Genomic DNA, 18,732 nt, shown 5'->3' with positions numbered 1-18,732 from the left:
CAAGGCAACACATACAAAATGTTGGAGGAATTCAACAGATCAGGCAGCATCTATGGAAATAAATAAACAGTGCATGTTTCAGGCCGAGACCCTTCCTCAGGACTGAGAAAGAAGGGGAAAGACGCCAAAACAAAAAAAAGAGGGGGGGTGGAGGGGATGGAGGCTAGCTAGAATATGGTAGGTGAGGCCAGGTGGGTGGGGAAGGTCAAAGCTGGAGAAGAAGGAATTTGATAGGAGAGGGGAGTGGACTATGTGGGTGGGAGGAGGGAGGAGAGGACCCAGGGGGAAGTGATAGCAGGTGAGAAGAGGTAAAAAGCCAGATTTCAGAAGAGGGCAAAAGGAGAGAGGGAAGCAATTTATTTAGTTAGAGATACGGTGTAGGACAGACCCTTCTGGTTCAACAAGTAATACTGAACAGCAACCAACTATTTAACCCTTGCCTATTCACAGAACAATACACAGTGAGCAATTAACCTACCAAATGGTAGGGCTTTGGACTGTGGGAGGAAACCGGAGCACCTGGAGGAAACTCACATGGTCAAGGGGAGAATGTACAAATTCCTTATGGATGGCGATGGAAGTGAACTCTGAACTCTGAACTGCCATGAGCTGTATTAGCGTCACAAATAACCACCACGCTACAATGGCACCCACAGTATTCAATTCAGTAGTTATAGAGCTTACAAATGCCTTCTCATTCTAGGGGGAGGAAGTGACAGTAGTGATAGAAGTGCACGGATTTTCATTTCTTCCCTCTCACCACTTAAACAAAGTGACTTTGAGAACTGGGTAGTTTACCAATACTTACATGTGTGAAATAAAGGATCCAGTGCAAATGACACATAAGCACTTTTCGGGCTTCCAGCTAGGTACAGGTGTCAATTTTAACTTGGGATGAAGACAGCAGAGTTTGTCCTCGAAACATTGGTTAAAATCAACACTTCCACGTGTGCTTGTACCAATTGTTCCCTTTCAAATAGAGTCATAAAAACTACAACACAAACAGACTCTTTGTCCCATCCAATCCATACTAAACCATTTAAGTGCTTTAGTCCCATCGACCTACAAGTGGACCATAGTCCTCCACACCCCTCTCATTTATATACCTATCAAAACTTCTTTTAAGCATTGAAATTGAAGTTGTATCCGCCATTTGCACAGGCAGCTGATTCCACACTCTCACCACCCTCTGAGTGAAGAGATTTCCCCTCATGTTCCACATGATCAGCAATAAGGAATGTAAAGTATAGTCATTGAGAACCATAATCAATAAACAAGATCATTATCTTGTTCAGGGTACCAGCTCCATATATGTATGTGTTAAGTCTTCATTCATCAAACAGACTGTACCTAAGATATTGAACTGCCAGATGAAGAAGCTGGACTAAGATGTCAGTATGCATTTTAAACAAGTAGCATGAAAGAAATCTGTAAGAAAACAAAACTGCTTGAACTGCTCAGCAGGTCAGGCAGTATGTGTGAAAGGGGATTAGACTGAACACTCCAGGTCTAATACTCTTCAGCTTCAACATAATACTTCTTTTTTCTCTTCTTTCACAGGCTGCCTGAACTGCTGAGTTTTCCTGCTTTTTCAGTTTTGATTATATATATCTGGCTTCGGTAGAGATCTAGAAGGCATGGGTTTCACAGAGGTTCTACCAAGTGTAATGGCAAGGCTTAATTGAATTTCATTTTAGTTAGCTTCCAAGCCATGGCCAGTCATACTGGAAAGTTATGTGGCTGTTGGGCAAGTAGGCATTTGAGGAGTGAGATGCACATTTTTGATCATGAAGGGTATTGGATATTAAAATTTGTTCATCCGTAATCCAACATTATGGAGAGAGTCTTAGACAAACTTGATCTGACTTCAGCATTGTCTGAACCCCAGCACTCATGCACCCCAGTCTGGAAAATCAGCCGTTCTTATGTTCCTGCCTCAGGTCAGATTTCAGTTTTATCGATGAATCATTTTCTGTACCTCAAAGCTATTCCATTCGCTACATAAGGCATAAGACGGGAAGGTGATGGAGTTCTCATCACTTGTCTGGGTTGGTGATGCTTCAATAACTCTTAGGGAACTTGACATCAATCAGAACAAGTTGATGCACTTGATTGTCACCACAATCACTCTCATTCACTCCATCACTGAACCACCATTGCTATTGTTTAGTAAATAAATTGCAACACCACCAAGCTGTCTTCAATAGCACTTCAGAAACCTCTACTACCTACAGGCACAAGTGTCACAGGTGCTTGTGATCTCTGCTACCCAGGAGTATTCCTTCAAATCACACACCATTCTGTCTTAGAAATATATTGTGCTTCCTCGATGGTTACGGGCAAAACCTAGTAACCCCTACCCCATAACATTGAAAAACTTTCATACCATTCAGCTTGCGTCACTGGCCATTTAATTCATCACTCGAAACATTCATTTCATTATCATCTGGCACACGATAGATAAGGGGTTCCCAACCTTCTTTGTACCTCAGATTATTACCATTAAGCAAGGGGTCCGTGGACCCCGGGTTGGGAACCCCTACTATAGATATTGTATTATCTATAAAATCACTTCATTTACACTGACTAACTCATCAATTCCACTATTAAGGAAGACAAGGACATGATGTGAATAAGAACAACACATTCAGCAGGTTCTCCTCCAAGTCACAAACCAACCTCACTTGGAAATATATTACTGTTCCTTCTGCATAAATGAGTCTAAGTTCTGGAAATTCGTATCCACAGGCATCTTGGGCTGATCTTTACCCTTGCTGCCACCAGGAAAAAGGTACAGGACCTTCTGGACTCACACTACCAGATTCAGGAACAGTTATTATTCCTCAACCATCAGGCTGTGAACCAGAGGGTTCACTCAGCTTTGCTTGCCCCATCGCTGAACTGTTCCCACATCCTATGACCTCAATTTGAAGGAACATTCATCTCATGCTCTTGATATTTATTGCTTATTTGTTGATTATTATTATTGTTTCTTTAGTATTTGCAGTTTGTTTCTTTTGCACAATGTTTGTTTGTCTCCCTGTTGGGTACGGTCCTCCATTGATTCTATTCTAGTTCTTGGATTTACTGATATGCCTGCAGGAAAACAAATCTCAGGGTTGTACATGGTGGCATAAATGTACATTGATAGTTAATTTACTTTGAACTTTGAGATCTGAAGAACTACAATGGTTCAAAATGCTATCTCTTCATTGTCTTCTCAAGGACTGTTAGGACTTAGCCAGTGATTATGTGAATGTGTCTTTAGTGTGTATGTGACCTTGGGCTGTAGGCTGAACTGAGAAAATACCAGCTCAATATACTTTCAAAGGAATTTCTGTGAATAGGCTTGGAATGCTTTTGCTACATTAAGAAGCTGCTATTGTTGGATTGTTATGCACACTCCAAGACACTACACTGGCGATAGACACTTTAACCTTAAACCTGCTGCTTTAAAAATACCTAGGATGACCGCTTGCTGAAGACATAAAAATCATCATTAAAACACAACTGATATCTCTAGACTCACCACCATGAGTCTGGAAAACAAGATCCCTGACTATGGAATTCCCAATGGAGATTCCCTGATTTGCTCTTTTAACCGAGAAAAGTAACAGTTCAGCATGGGGGAAGAGACAGCCAATAAGCCCAATATCATCTCTGCTCCACTTGCTCTCAAAATCCCATCAATGAACTTTCAAGTAAACCTTATGTTATGTCACAGAGATCTCAGAACTTTTTCTGAGAGGGAATAGAAAGTTCTATTAGTTACCATGAGAACATCTGCAGCAAAGACTGTTCACATGTTGACTTCATTCTGTACCATAAAAATGATCACAATTCAAACAGTGAGCGGAAACTTCTCAGTGTTGCACTGGGTTAGATTATAATTCCAGGTCACAAAAATTCTCTTTACCATTGTGACTGTCAACAAAAGTATGCAGCCGGTAATATAAAAGACTTTATTCAGAACACACAAGTGGACAGCATTTGGAGTCACTCTGGAGAGTGACCCTACATTACATCACATTTTTATATGCTAAAGATCAAAGGTAACAGCAGGACAATTTCTATAGTTACATATAATTTTCAAACACTTACATCTTCACACCAACACTCCTGACACACAAAATGGATGTTAATCACTACTACCTCTGAGAAGATGGGGATGTTTGTTGCATTCATGCATATGCAGAGATCTCAGCTGAAAGGAGTGTTTATTGCTTTCATGCATATGCAGAGATCTCAGCTGAAAGGAGTGTTTATTGCTTTCATGCATACGCAGTCATCTCTGTTCATTTGGGTATTTCCTTCAGCTCCAGGAAGACCATTATTTTGACCTGCATTGTAGATTCAGTCCACAATTTACATTCGGATTTGAAGACTGGTTATTGTTGAAATTGATATTTGCTATATTCCATAATTATAGAACGTGCCCTAACAGATAATTAAACAGATGAATTACTGACCGGTTGACTGGTGGGTGAAAGCAGGAATAAATGCATATGCTTGGGAAGGTGAACCTTGCTCTATCTCCAAAATACAGAAAGAGGTGAAATCGTTGTTTGAAGCATAGTTCTGTTTCCAACCATTGTTTATGAACACTGCTGGCTTGAGTTAGATCCATGGGAGGCAGGTAAGATTTCAAAGAGGGATAAGGATTGGAATATCTACATATTAGATGGAGGGAGGTCTGCAGAACCAGTCGGATGTGAGGTCATCAGATAAAAACATGAGATCAGGAGGTAAGACAGCAGGATAGTAGAGCAAAGAGAGATCTGAGAATAAGAAGGAAAAGAGGACAGGTAGGGGTGCGATGCAAAAGAGTTTTGAAACATTGAGCATACTATAGGGTGGGAAAAATGGGTCAGAGAGGACATAATAACAATGAAGGTAGGAAAAGCCCTAAAAATTTGCAGTGTCTAAGTTCTTCACATTCACTGCCAGTATCCCATGACATATCTGAGCAGAGTATTACTTATGAACTACGGTTAAATGAACTTTAATTGTGTGATGTGATACCTGTAACATTACACATTGATTTTTCATGCACAGTACATTTGTAGAAATACAGATTGCTAAGACTATTTTACATTTCTGCCTTACACAACGTACAGTTGGAAAATCTTGGCATCCTGCCTTAAGAAGTTTCCAAGCAACACACACAAAATGCTGGTGGAACGCAGCAGGCCAGACAGCATCTATAGGGAGCAGCGCTGTCGACGTTTCGGGCCGAGACCCTTCGTCAGGACTAACCGAAAGGAAAGATAGTAAGAGATTTGAAAGAAGGAGGGGGAGGGGAAGATGCGAAATAATAGGAGAAGACCGGAGGGGGTGGGGTGAAGCTGAGAACCAGACAGGTGATTGGCAAAAGAGATACAGAGCTAGAGACGGGAAAAGATCATGGGACGGGAGGCCTAGGGAGAAAGAAAGGGGGAGGGGAGCACCAGAGGGAGATGGAGAACAGGCAGAGTGATGGGCAGAGAGAGAAAAAAAACTAAATATATCAGGGATGGTGTAAGAAGGGAGGGGCATTAGAGAAGTCAATGTTCATGCCATCAGGTTGGAGGCTATCCAGCCGGTATATAAGGTGTTGTTCCTCCAACCTGAGTGTGGCTTCATCTTGACAGTAGAGGAGGCCATGGATAGACATATCAGAATGGGAATGGGATATGGAATTAAAATGTGTGGCCACTGGGAGATCCTGCTTTCTCTGGTGGACAGAGCGTAGGTGTTCAGCGAAACAGTCTCCCAGTCTGCGTCGGGTCTCACCAATATATAAAAGGCCACACCGGGAGCACCGGACGCAGTATACCACACCAGCCGACTCACAGGTGAAGTGTCGCCTCACCTGGAAGGACTGTCTGGGGCCCTGAATGGTGGTGAGGGAGGAAGTGTAAGGGCAGGTGTAGCACTTGTTCCGCTTACAAGGATAAGTGCCAGGAGGGAGATCAGTAGGAAGGGATGGGGGGGATGAGTGGACAAGGGAGTCACGTAGGGAGCGATCCTTGTGGAAATCAGAAGGGGAGGGAGAGGGAAAAATGTGCTTGGTAGTGTGATTCCGCTGGAGTTGGCGGAAGTTACGGAGAATTATACATTGGATCCGGAGGCTGGTGGGGTGGTAAGGTGCGGACAAGGGGAACCCTATCCCGAGTGGGGTGGCGGGCGGATGGGGTGAGGGCAGATGTGCGGGAAATGGGAGAGATGCGTTTGAGAGCAGAGTTGATGGTGGAAGAAGGGAAGCCCCTTTGTTTAAAAAAGGAAGACACCTCCTTCATCCTGGAATGAAAAGCCTCATCCTGAGAGCAGATGCGGCGGAGATGGAGGAATTGTGAGAAGGGGATAGCATTTTTGCAAGAGACAGGGTGGGAAGAGGAATAGTCCAGGTAGCTGTGAGAGTCTGTTGGCTTATAGTAGATATCAGTAGATAAGCCGTATCCAGAGATGGAGACAGAAAGATCAAGAAAGGGGAGGGAGGTGTCAGAAATAGACCAGGTAAATTTGAGGGCAGGGTGAAAGTTGGAGGCAAAGTTAATGAAGTCAACGAGCTCAGCATGCGTGCAGGAGGCAGCGCCAATGCAGTCGTCGATGTAGCGAAGGAAAAGAGGAAAAGAAGTTTCCAACTGCCTCAGATCTTCTTCCTGTTGCTTACACCCAAAACACTTTTTCTACAATAAAAAGCTGCAATAGTCAGACTCGTAATGGACACTTTAACTTTAAATCAGCAGCTTCAAAAAGTCCTGGAGAATTGCCTGCTGGATTCACAACAATATCTTTGAAACATGAGTTGAGATCTAGCCTTACCACTGGGAACTATAATAACCTCTCAATTCAGGCCAAAGATAAATTTGCAATCAGAGCACTGATACAGTGCCATCAGACAGTCTTCTGCACATTTAAAGGATTCTGTCATCTCTCAGCAGTATCCTTGGCAACTGGTCAAAGGAGCCTCTAAAAGTGGAGATCCATGCAAGATGTCAGCATGGAGGTATCAGTCCCAGTTTCAACTAGACGTGCAAAGTTAAAATTACCCTGTGCGATTACCCACCTAGTGTAACTCCTTTAGTATTATGACTTTGTAATTGTGGAAGGGTCACTGAAAAGTAATTTGCTCTCAGAAGCACAGACTTTCAATTCTGGTGTCAGAATTATGTTTTAATTTTGCTAAAGTTAAGCAACAATGCATGGAATCCCCTTGGTAAGTTCAGACTCTGTGAGGAAATCTGGCACCTACAGACCTCACTTTTTTGGCAGATAATAAACATCGCTTGAATTTTTAAATGCCTTTCTTTCCTGTGAGACGACCCTTAAGGAATTAGTTCCCTTTATGGCAATTTGATTATTTATTTTGCCTAAACCATCAGACAGGCTATGTTTTGCAAAGTAGACTTTATAACAACAGAGCTACTTTAATCTAAAGCCTGAACTCTCCTTCATAACTCTGTTAGTAAAACAGCTTTGTGCTGTTATACTAAATAGGAATACAAGATTCAAGATTGAAGATCGTGTAACTCAAACGTCTCTCTCCCCTTCCAAAGTGTAAAGTAGAACAAAATAATTTTTACACAAGATCCAATGCAGTACAAGTAAAAACACAATAAGATAAAGAGCACAATAACAATAACACAATAAACATAAATACATAAGATCTCATATTGATAGAGTGATTGTATGTACATAAAGTGACACTAGGTTCAGGAGTGTCTGAACATAAAGTGATTCTGAAAGGAAATCCCTTTCCTAAAAGTTAACTTGCAGGTTGAGTCAGTGGTGAGGAAGGCAAATGCAATGTTAGCATTCATTTCAAGAGGGCTTGAATACAAGAGCAGGGATGTGATGCTGAGGCTTTATCAGGCACTGTTGAGGCCTCAACTTGAGTATTGTGAACAATTTTGGGCTTCTCATCTAAGAAAAGATATACTGGCAGTGGAGAGGGCCCAAAGGCTGTTCACAAGGATTATTCCAGGAATGAAAGGGTTAACATACGAGGAATGTTTGATGGCTCTGGGTCTGTACTCGCTGGAATTTAGAAGGGTGAGGGGGTATCTCATTGGAACTTTTCAAATGTTGGAAGGCCTAGACAGTGTAGATGTGGAAAGGATGTTTCCCATGATGGAGGAGTTTGGGACAAGAAGGCACAGCCTCCGGGTAGAGGTGTGTCCATTTAAAACTGAGATGTGGAGAAACTTCTTCAGCCAGAGGGTGGTAAATTTGAGGAATTTGTTACCATAGGCATTTGTGGAGGCCAGTTTGTTAGGTTTCTTTAAAACCGAGATTGATAGGTACCTGATCGGACAAGAGCATCAAAGGTTACAAGGAGAAAGCTGCAGGGGAAGAAAAGTTCAGCCATGTTTGAATGGCAGAGCAGACTCGATGGGACAAATGGCCTAATTCTGCTTCAATGTCTTGTGGTCTTATGGAAATGATAAAGTAGTGGTGGCTGGGGACGTGCAAGGGTGGGTTGGTGGGTGGAGGTGTTGATCAGCCTTGCTGCTTGGGGAAAGCGACTGTTTTTGAATCTTGTGGCCCTGGTGTGGATGCTACTCAGTCTCCTCCCTGGTGGGAATGAGACAAACAGTCCATGATCAGGATTGGTGCGACCCTTCATGATATTGCTGGCCTTTCACCAGCACCTTTCCAGCACCCGTCCAACCTTGATGTCGGACAGGCTGGTGCCTAAGATGCGTTGGGCAATTTTGACTACATATTGTAGCGAAGCGGTTGCCAACCTTTATAAGCCCAAGATCCCCTACCTCAGCCTAGCTGAAAGGCAAGATCGACCTACTAAATTGTTTAGACACACGCATGCACTCCGGGCAGAAGTGGAGCCCTGCAGCCCCGGAAGCAGTCTCTCTTTGCAGGCAGCTTTCCGTAGCGGAAATATGAGTATGTTACCATTATCTTAATTGGTATTACTTATTTTTAATAATGCTCACATTACAACACCTTTAATTCTATGTTTCATTATTTAATTTTATTTCAACACGAAAAATAAATGAATAAAAATTGACTGTTGCACTCAGTGTGAAGACTGGGTCAGAATACTTTCTGATAGTTCCCTGAAATTTGGCTCATAACTACAGACAGCCAGTCTGAGACAGTCTGTGAGGTGCCTGTCAGTAAGACAGCTCCTGTACTTAGATTTAATAATTTTCATCTGTTGCAGCACAGTGCCCTCCTGACAGACTGAATATTTGAACGGACAGTTTCCTTTGTTAGACTGAATGTTGAACCTGCCACGTTTTTCAGGTGTTTTGTATTGGTGAACTGTTACTGAGAATCTTGTATAAGTTTCAGGGGTACACAAGCTAATGACACCACTGTTTTTTGTTTCCCATTTCTTTTGCATTCGGGGAATGTTGGAATTTAAAGGGGGAGAAGTGTAGTAATGTGAGCATTATAAAGATAGGTTGATACCGATGAGGATAATGGTGATGTAGTGGTGCTCTGGCTGTGGAGAGCTGTTTGTGGGGAGAGGTTGTTTCTGGGTTGCGGGGTTTTGTTTCCGGTCTTTTTTGCCCAGCGCGCATTTTTCATTTTTTTCGGGATCTACTGGGAAAGTGTCAAAGATCGACTGGTCAGTCGCCATCGACTGGTTGGTGACCACTACTGCAGAGCCTTCCTGTCTGCTGCAGTGCATTTTCCATATATGCAGTGATACAGCATGTTAGGATGCTCTCCACAGTTCAGTTAATATTTCAGTAATGTGTGTGTAATATTGTAAATATAATGTTTGATTATGGTTTCTTTATTTACATCATCTAAAACGGGTTATGTGTAAGAACTACGTCAATGGCATACGTCTTTATGCCACCATGTCGTATGTGAGCGCCTCACCAAAAGAAAAACTAAGCAGCATGTTTCTTAGCTCCTGTGTTTTACTTTCAATTAGTTTTTGGAGTTACAAAACATCATAGCTTTGACAAGGAAATTTTAAACCTGAGTTGAGTACCTACTTGTTGAAGTGCAGCACATTTCTTTGTAAGTGAAGAGAGACATTTGAGTTTTAAAAAAAGTGCCACAAGTGTTTGGTCAAAAAGGGAGAGAGAGAAAGATGCCTGAGTTAAAGAAAAGGCAGAAAGCAGCCGAAATTCATGGGTTCATAAACAGTGAGTACCGGGGTGATAATAATAATAATAAATGGCTGGCTACATTGGAAAGATAGATGCGTTCAATTGCATAACAGATAATTTGATGATATATAATGAACGAACTGAGCAGTATTTTGAAGCAAATGAAAAGCCAGCACCATTGTCACTGAGTGCAATAGGTAGAAAAGCATACAGCTTGCTTAGAAGTTTAACATCTCCAACCAAACCAGCCAAAATGAGCTTTGCTAATATCAAGAACGTAATACTGGAACATTTAGAACATTAACCATTGTTGATTCCAGAATACCTTAGGCAAGACAAGTCAAGTTTATTTGTATAGTACTTTTGAAACACAAGAGAGTTCAAAGTGCTTTACATAAAACTAAATGGAAAAATCAAACTTCAAATTGCAGACAATACAAAGAGAATAAAATCACACATAAAAATAAAGAGAAAATTACAGTACAGGAGATTCTAGTTAAAACCTACAGTGCAAAGGTAAGTTTTAAACCTTGATCTAAAAGAGCTTAAATTTGGGGCAGACTTCAGATCGTCTGGAAAGTTATTCCAGATATGCGGAGGAGAGTAACTAAAAGCTGCTTCACTATGTTTAGTTTTGACCCTGGGGACAGTAAACAGACCTGCCTCAGACAACCTGAGAGCTCGGGAAAGTTTATAATGCAGCAAGAAATCGGAGATGTATTTTAACCCTAGACCATTCATTCAATGCTTTATAAACCTGCAGTAATATTTTAAAGTTAATTGTCTGATAGACAGGAAGCCAGTGTAGCGATCTGAGAACTGAAGTGATATGTTCTACTTTCTTGGTCTTAGTGAGGACTCTGGCAGCAGCGTTCTGAATCAGCTGCAGCTGTCTGAGGGATTTTTTTACAGAGACCCATGAAAATGACATTACAGTAGTCAGGACTATTAAAAATAAATTCATGGACGCGTTTTTCTAGCTCTTGCTGAGACATAAGCTGTTTAACTATTGCTATATTTTTAAGATGGTAGTAGGCTGACTTTGTAATTGTCTTAATGTGGCAGTTAAAATTTTAGTCAAAGTCCATCACAATACCAAGGTTTCTTAGGTTTCGGTTTCATAAGCAGAATTTTCATATGAAACATAGAGCTTCATTTGAAGCTTTAGATTTCATAAAGAGAATCAAAAGGAAGAAAAATCCATTTCAACTTATGTGGCTGAACTGAAGAAATTGTCAGTTCAGTAATGGGCCAAATGATGCACTGAGAAATTGCTTAGTTTGTGAAACCTTACAAGAAATAATTTTTAAAATGGACCCTAACTGAAGCACAACACACATTTAAAAGAACAGTTGAAATTGCTGTATCAATGGAAACAGCAGCCAGGGATGTAATTGAGTTGCAGCCAGGAATGGAAGTGGGCATGAACAAAATTTCAGAGTCTAAACAGAAGCATTCCTAACTGAATAAATTTAGCTACCATTGTGGCAGGAGCTCACATACACCGGCCCCAGCATTTCACACACTCTCTTTGCCATATGAAGCTCCTAGTCCCATCTATAGATGATGATTGAACAATTGAACTCCTGGGCAAGACACCAAAGATATTGTGAAGTTATTTCCTGGGGAAAAATAATACAGAGACTTTAACACCACAGGAGGTGATCATTTGTCTCACTGCTCTAAAGTCTGCTCTCTCATATTGAGTTAGTTTGAGGAGATTTGGTATATCAGCAAATACTCTACACTATGTCCTATATAGAGCATTGTGACTGATTGCCTCACCCTCCGGTAAGGAGGTACTATTGCACAGGATTGGAAAAATCTGTGGCGTGTTGTAGACTCAGCCAGCCCCATCATGGGCAATTGCCTTCTACCATTGAGTACGTCTTTAAAAGACAATGTCTCAAGAAGGTGACATACATCATTAAGGATCCTTTCCATCCAGGACATACCCTTTTCCTGTTACTACAATTTGGAAGGAGGTACAAGTGCCTGAAGATGCACACTCAATGTTGTAGAAACAGCTTCTTACCTTCTGCCATCAGATTTCTGAATGGTCCATGAACACTACCTCACTATTTATTCACTGTATCTCCTTATTGTAATTTATAGTAACTTTTATGTATCACATTGTACTGCATTTGCAAAACAACAAATTCCATGATATATGCCAGTGGATAATAAACCTGATACTGATTCTGAGATTTTTACTTTTAAAATGGTTGTTAAATGGGTTAATAATTTCCCTTTCAGTGGAAATAGTTGAACAGCATCTCGAATCCTCCACAAGAGAAGTGACAGTATAGAATCATTTCAGGCTCTCACCTCATGATCCAAGTTAAAATATCAAATAATTTTGATAATCATCAGCACATTTTGTTGTCTTGCTTTGATCGAAGTACTTCTAGCAATTTTCCAATGTCATTATCAAATAACCTGAGATTTCATTCACTCATATTTTTTCTGGTTCATTGTTCCCTTTAGCTCAGTGTCCCTAGGAAACCTCAAACACATCATCTCAAATCTCAAAAGAGTGTGAACTCTTTTTAGTTGTTACCTTCAAAATCTAAAGTATAAAGGATCCAGTAAAGCATCAGGCACTTATTGCTGAAACACTTTGAAGAGTATGTCATCAAAAATTAAGCCAATTAAAAGTATTCAACCCCACCCGCCCCGTCCCCACCCCAGAAGATTTCATGGCTCATTCTTTTACAACATTGAATCACAGTGGATTTAATTTGGCTTTTTTGACTCTGATCAACAAAAAATGTGTTGACTATCTATTCATTTCTATTGATGCTGCCTGACCTGCTGAGTTCCTCCAGCATTTTGTGTGAGTTGCTTCGGATTTCCAGCATCGGCAGACATCCTCGTGTTTATGATTTACTTCAGATGGGGTCAACTGCAGCTCAGATCAGAATCAGGTTTAATATCATCGGCATATGTAGTCAAATATGTTGCATTTGTGCAGCAGTACAATGCAATGCATAATAGAAAAAAACTTGAATTACAGTAAGTATAGAAAATAGTTAAATAAGCAGTGCAAAAATAAAAATAAATAAATTATTGAGGCAGAGTTCATGGGTTCAATCACAAACAAGAGAAAATCTGCAGATGCTGGAAATCCAAAGCAGCACACATAAAAATGCTGGCGGATCTCAGCAGGCTAGGCAACATCTAGGAAAAGAGTACAGTTGACGTTTCTGTAAGATCATAAGATATAGGAGCAGAAGTAAGCCATTCAGCCAATCGTGTCTGCTCCACCATTCAATTATGGGCTGATTCAATTCTTCCAGTCATCTCCACTCCCCTGCCTTTTCCCCATACCCTTTGATACCCTGGCTAATCAAGAACCTATCTATCTCTGCCTTAAATGCACCCAATGACTTGGCCTCCACAGCCGCTCGTGGCAACAAATTCCATAGATTTACCACCCCGACTAAAGCAATTTCTCTACATGTCTGTTCTAAATGGATGTCCTTTAATCCTGAAATCGTGCCCTTTTGTCTTAGACTCCCCTACCGTGGGAAATAACTTTGCCATATCTAATCTCTTCAGGCCTTTTAACATTTGGAATGTTTCTATGAGAACCCCCCTCATTCTCCTGAACTCCAGGGAATGAAGCCCTAGAGTTGCCAGACATTCCTCATACAGTAACCCTTTCATTCTTGGAATCATTCTCATGAATCTTCTCTGAACCCTCTCCAACGTCAGTATATCCCTTCTAAAATAAGGAGCCCAAAACTGCACACAATATTCCAAGTGTGGTCTCACGGGTGTCTTATAGAGCTTCAACATCATATCCCTGCTCTAATATTCTATACCTCTAGATATGAATGCCAACATTGCATTCTCCTTCTTCACCACTGACTCAACCTGGAGGCTATTGACCAGCACTTAAAAAGGTACTGGGGGAGTAGTGCATGTTTGGAAGTGCCTCCATTTGATTGTAACAATAGATTATGACCCCTGCTGGTCTCTCAGGTGGTTGGAAAGTACCTCGGCTCTATCTGAGGAACAATGGTGTAATTAATCCCAGCTTCCCAATCAATATTTTATCTCTCCACGTAAACCGCCCACTCTGATCTTTTGGGACAGTGCTGCTGACATGTTAGAGAGATAATAAAAAGGAAGAAAACACTTTGCATTACTTAGTGTAACACCCTTGGTTAAAAGTTTTACTACTATGCTGTAGATATTTCATTTTAGCAGTTCTGTTCAGCTTTTACCATATTTGGGCTTGACCTAAAGATAAGGAACCATGTTGTTCAGCCTAGGAAAGTGTATCACCAAATCAGGATAGTGGAACTGGGAGAAGGTTCTGGAGAATGCTGGGCGGAGATGTTTTTGTGATGTGCACTGGTGTGAGTTGAGGTCTTTTTGGTGGGAGCTGGGAGAAGACAGGAGGGAAGATGGCTGAGGATGCCATCCCTGTTGCTCAAGGTGCTTTGGCCAGATGAATGGCTTTCTGGAGAAAGGACCAACACTCTTGCCCTAGAGTCCATTTGTTCGAGATGGATTTCGAGCGACATCCGGAAGGTGCTGTGTGCTTTCATACAGACTGTGGGTCCACAATCTGAGTTAAAGCCAACCTCAAGGTGAGCTCCAACTTCTGTGCACATTTCAACTAGGTTATCTGTTAGGAGCCCTTTTTATTTTTTGCTTTTCTTTTTCATACCAACTGTTCGATAAAGTTGAAATATGTAACTAATTTTTCTTCATAATTGTATGCAGTGTGCGATCTGTTGTTTCTTGCTGACGGTTAATTGCATGGAGTCAGTATTCACACAGAGTGGGTGTAGGTTGTTGAGCGATTTCAACTTCCTGGTTTTGGTGGGACTCAAGACTGAATATGTAGAGGCCAGACCTTGATAGGTCTTTGATTGGACATGGCATCAAAGGTTATGGGGAGAAGGCTGCGGAGTGGGCTGAGGAGAGGAAAAAAGGATCAGCCATGATTGAATGATGGAGGAGACTCGATGGGCCAAATGGCCTAATTCTGCTCCTATGTCTTATGGTCTTATACAGACCTTAGATGCACGGAGCTTGAGAAACTCCATGGCTATTACCAAGGAGCTAACAAGCCGCATCACTAGAAATGCCTGGTGAAAAGGGGTTTCATTAGTATGATGTACGAGGTTATAATAACTCATGCCTATCTTTCCTTTGTCAATCCTCTGCCCTATTTCTTTCTTAGTCCCTTTTTGTAAACAGATAGACATAGGTGGGACAGTCTCGGTTCTTGACCTCAGAAAACAAACTGAGAATTGATCCCCAGTGGATTCAAATCCCAGCTGATGTTGAGGCCGTTCTTTTTAGGGTGAACTTGAAATCCTGAAGCACGTCAATCCACATGTCCAAAAATGCATTCGGGTTTGTAGGAAAGAGTGAGTGAAGTTGAACTTTGATATGATCTGGAACACCTTGTAGCTCACCTGTTTTTAAAGTGACACAAGTTATGTCTGGTTCAGAGGAGGTGTTCACTTTTGAGCTTTCTTGACATCCTAAATATTGCCCATTTCACCTAATTATTTGATTGCCTAATTATTTGATTGTTATCAATAATCCATGCAATAAAGATGGCCTTATTCCTTCACCTCTGAAAAACTCATTCATTTCTTTGACATATAGCATGGAATAGACCCTTCTGGCCCTTTGAGCCATGGTTGACCAGCAATCCGCCAATTTAATTTAATCCTAATCACTGGAAAATTTACAATGACCAATTAACCTTCCAATTAGTAGGCCTTTTGGAATGTGGGAGAAAAACAGAACTCCCAGAGAAAATCCACGTGGTCACAGGGAGAACGTACAGACTCCTTACAGACAGCAGCAGGAACTGAACCCGGTCACTGGGACTGTAATGCGCTGTGCTAAGCATTACACTACTGTGCGGCCTTAAAAGATCCATGTGGCAGTCAGAAAATCGTTTGACAAGCAGCAATTGAAATTAACAATGCGTGACCTAATGATGTCATTGATCGCTTTATCAGCTCATTCTCCATGCAGAGTGAGGAACGATTTCAGAAACAGTATCTTTATATTTTAAACACGGAAAACTCTGCAGATGCTGGAATTCCAAAGCAACACACACACACACACACACACACACACACACACACACACACACACACACACACACACACACACACACACACACACACACACACACACACACACACACACACACACACACACACACACACACACACACACTCAATGGAAATAAATAAACAGTCGATGTTTCGGGCCGTGACCCTTCATGGAAAGAAAGGAAGAGGGAAAATGCCAGAATAAAAAGGTGGGAGGAGAGGAAAGCTGAAAGGTGATAGGTTTACTCTGAATTACTTGCATCTGCAGTATATTAACCAATGTTATGAAATAACCTCATGGCACAATCCCATATAAAGCAAGCACGAATGAGCTGGGGGTTATTAGCTGAGGGCAATTACCCTGCTATTCTTCAAATGGAGCCATGGACTCTGCCAACCACCAAAGAGGCCTGTGGATCACAGCCTATTGTCTCAACCACTTTGAAGAATATGTAACCAAAAATTAAGCTGTATGTCTAATTTTTGTTAGATTTATCACAAATCTTCAGGCTGAAATCATTAAGTTCAGCACACATTTATGGCCAGATTATGCCCATTAGTATATTTGTGTACTGACCTTGTAGAAGTTTGTTATGGGCTTGGTTGAAGACAATAATTAATAAGGAACCCTCTGCCAGAACTTTCAGCTATGGCCATAGTGCAGAGAGAGAGAGAGGAACTGAAATGGGTCAACAGTTCACTGACTTTAATGAGAACTGTTGCAAGATTTAAAGGAAAAGATGAACAATAAACACTAGGCCAACAGGGCTATTAACTAAAACCCTCAAAATGAAAGTTAAGTGCCAACACTGTGGCTGGAAGCAGTAACTAATACTAAATGAATACTGCTCCTTGACAGCTTCAGTCGAAGTGGTAGTACTCTTTCCCAGACAAGAACGAGAGTAAGCAGAGAGCGTTAACATTGTTGTGCTTTTGGTCAAGACTCAACAAGACTAGAATGAAAAGAAGGGTGTTAAGTACCACCATAATGAAACAGTAATTAGCTAAAACATGCATACTCACGAGCACAATTGCCAAACCTTTGCATAGCCCACCTGTGGGGGCGTGTAGACCCCACAGCGTGGTTGAGACACCCTCAAGAATTCATGCCATCTTGCTCACTTTGGATGCCCGCCTATCCCGAATTACCAGCATATATTTTGACTGTTCAGTTGGACGACATAGAAATGGTGCACTGGAGCTGAAAGAATAGCCTTTCGCAACTTGCTTCTTAAGAAGGTGCATCTTCTATAATTTAATTGGAAGTTTCAATAAGATGCCGGGGGGTCACAGTTCATTGTCTCAGCCAAGTAGATGGTCTTCTCGATGTTCATCAAGAATTCATGTCCCACTGTGGAATCGGAGGTTTAAACCTGTGACCAAATCCTTGGTCACGTAGGTAGGTTTTAAACAGCATTGATGGAGGAGAGAGAAGAGAAGCAGAGATTCTTAAGTTGGGAACTCTGGAGTCCAAGGCCAATGCAGCTGAAAGCGTAGTCGACACAGGTGCAGCACTTAATATAGGGAATAAATATGAAACCAGATTTCAAATAAATTTATCAAAATGATTACTGTAAATTTTACCAAATATTACCATGGGATTCTTTTTCTTGTGGGCATTCAGTTGAACAAAGAAATACAACACTGTAGAATCAATGAAGTACTACACACAAAGACTAATGAATTGTGCAAATAGAAAAATAGAAAAGTAATAGTAAATAAATAAATATGGCGGGCATGAGTTGCAGAGTTGTAGAATTGGAGGAATTAGGTAACAAACATGCTACCTGGCTGCCTGAGGCTTTTGTCAGTCAGGTTTGATCACGGGTATTGCCTTATAGCTGTTCAGTTACGCAAGCCTGGGCAGTACAATATGGAGAGCAAGCTGTTACCTATGTAACAAGCTCCCCATCTCCACACACCTGATGAAGCCAAATTAACGGCAGAGACCGACACAATTCGGTATCGGCAGCATCGCAGGAGTTGTTATTCAGCATTGAACTCAAAGTAGGACTGCCTTAGGGACTCCAGTTCTGGAATTTCCCTTCAGGATTTACTCCCGAAGCCTCCCCCATGAGCCGCTACAGCCGCAAGGCAGCGGAGGTTTGAGATCACAGATTTTCTTCTCCTAGATGAGCTGCCAACCACAGCCGACGAGCTCCATCTGCCCAAAGTGACTAGTTTTAAGGTGCCAGTAACCCGCCTTTGCAAAAGTAAGAGATAAAAATTCTTGAAAACAGAGGCAAGAAATTTAAAAGTGAGCATTGAGTGTTTTTTTTAATGGAAACAATTTATCAGCAAACCCAAAAAATGGGATGTATTAGAACAGAGGCAGTAGAATGTTGGAGAACTTGCTTAGAGAGAGTAGTAGGTTGTAGAAATAAGAATAATCAATAATAGAGGGAAGAAATATAGGATTATTCTTACATTTCATAACTCAAAAATTTCAAAGTACATTTATTATCAAAGTATCTATGCAGTATACAGTCCTGAATTCATCTTTCCCACAGACAGCCAGAAAACAAAGAAAATCCTGGAATATATCCAACAAAAAACATCAAACA

General features: G+C 41.3%; 1 protein-coding gene across 2 annotated transcripts in view; it reads left to right on the top strand.

Annotated features, from left to right (window-relative positions):
• mgat4c (mgat4 family member C) overlaps positions 1 to 18,732 on the top strand; it is a 457,440-nt gene that overhangs the window by 369,343 nt on the left and 69,365 nt on the right. The window lies entirely within an intron of this gene.

The sequence above is a fragment of the Hemitrygon akajei genome, chromosome 10, assembly GCF_048418815.1.
Source record: "Hemitrygon akajei chromosome 10, sHemAka1.3, whole genome shotgun sequence".
NCBI lineage: Eukaryota > Metazoa > Chordata > Chondrichthyes > Myliobatiformes > Dasyatidae > Hemitrygon > Hemitrygon akajei.
The sequence above is the reverse complement of the archived record's forward strand: the minus strand, read 5'-3'. Positions and strand labels throughout refer to the sequence as shown.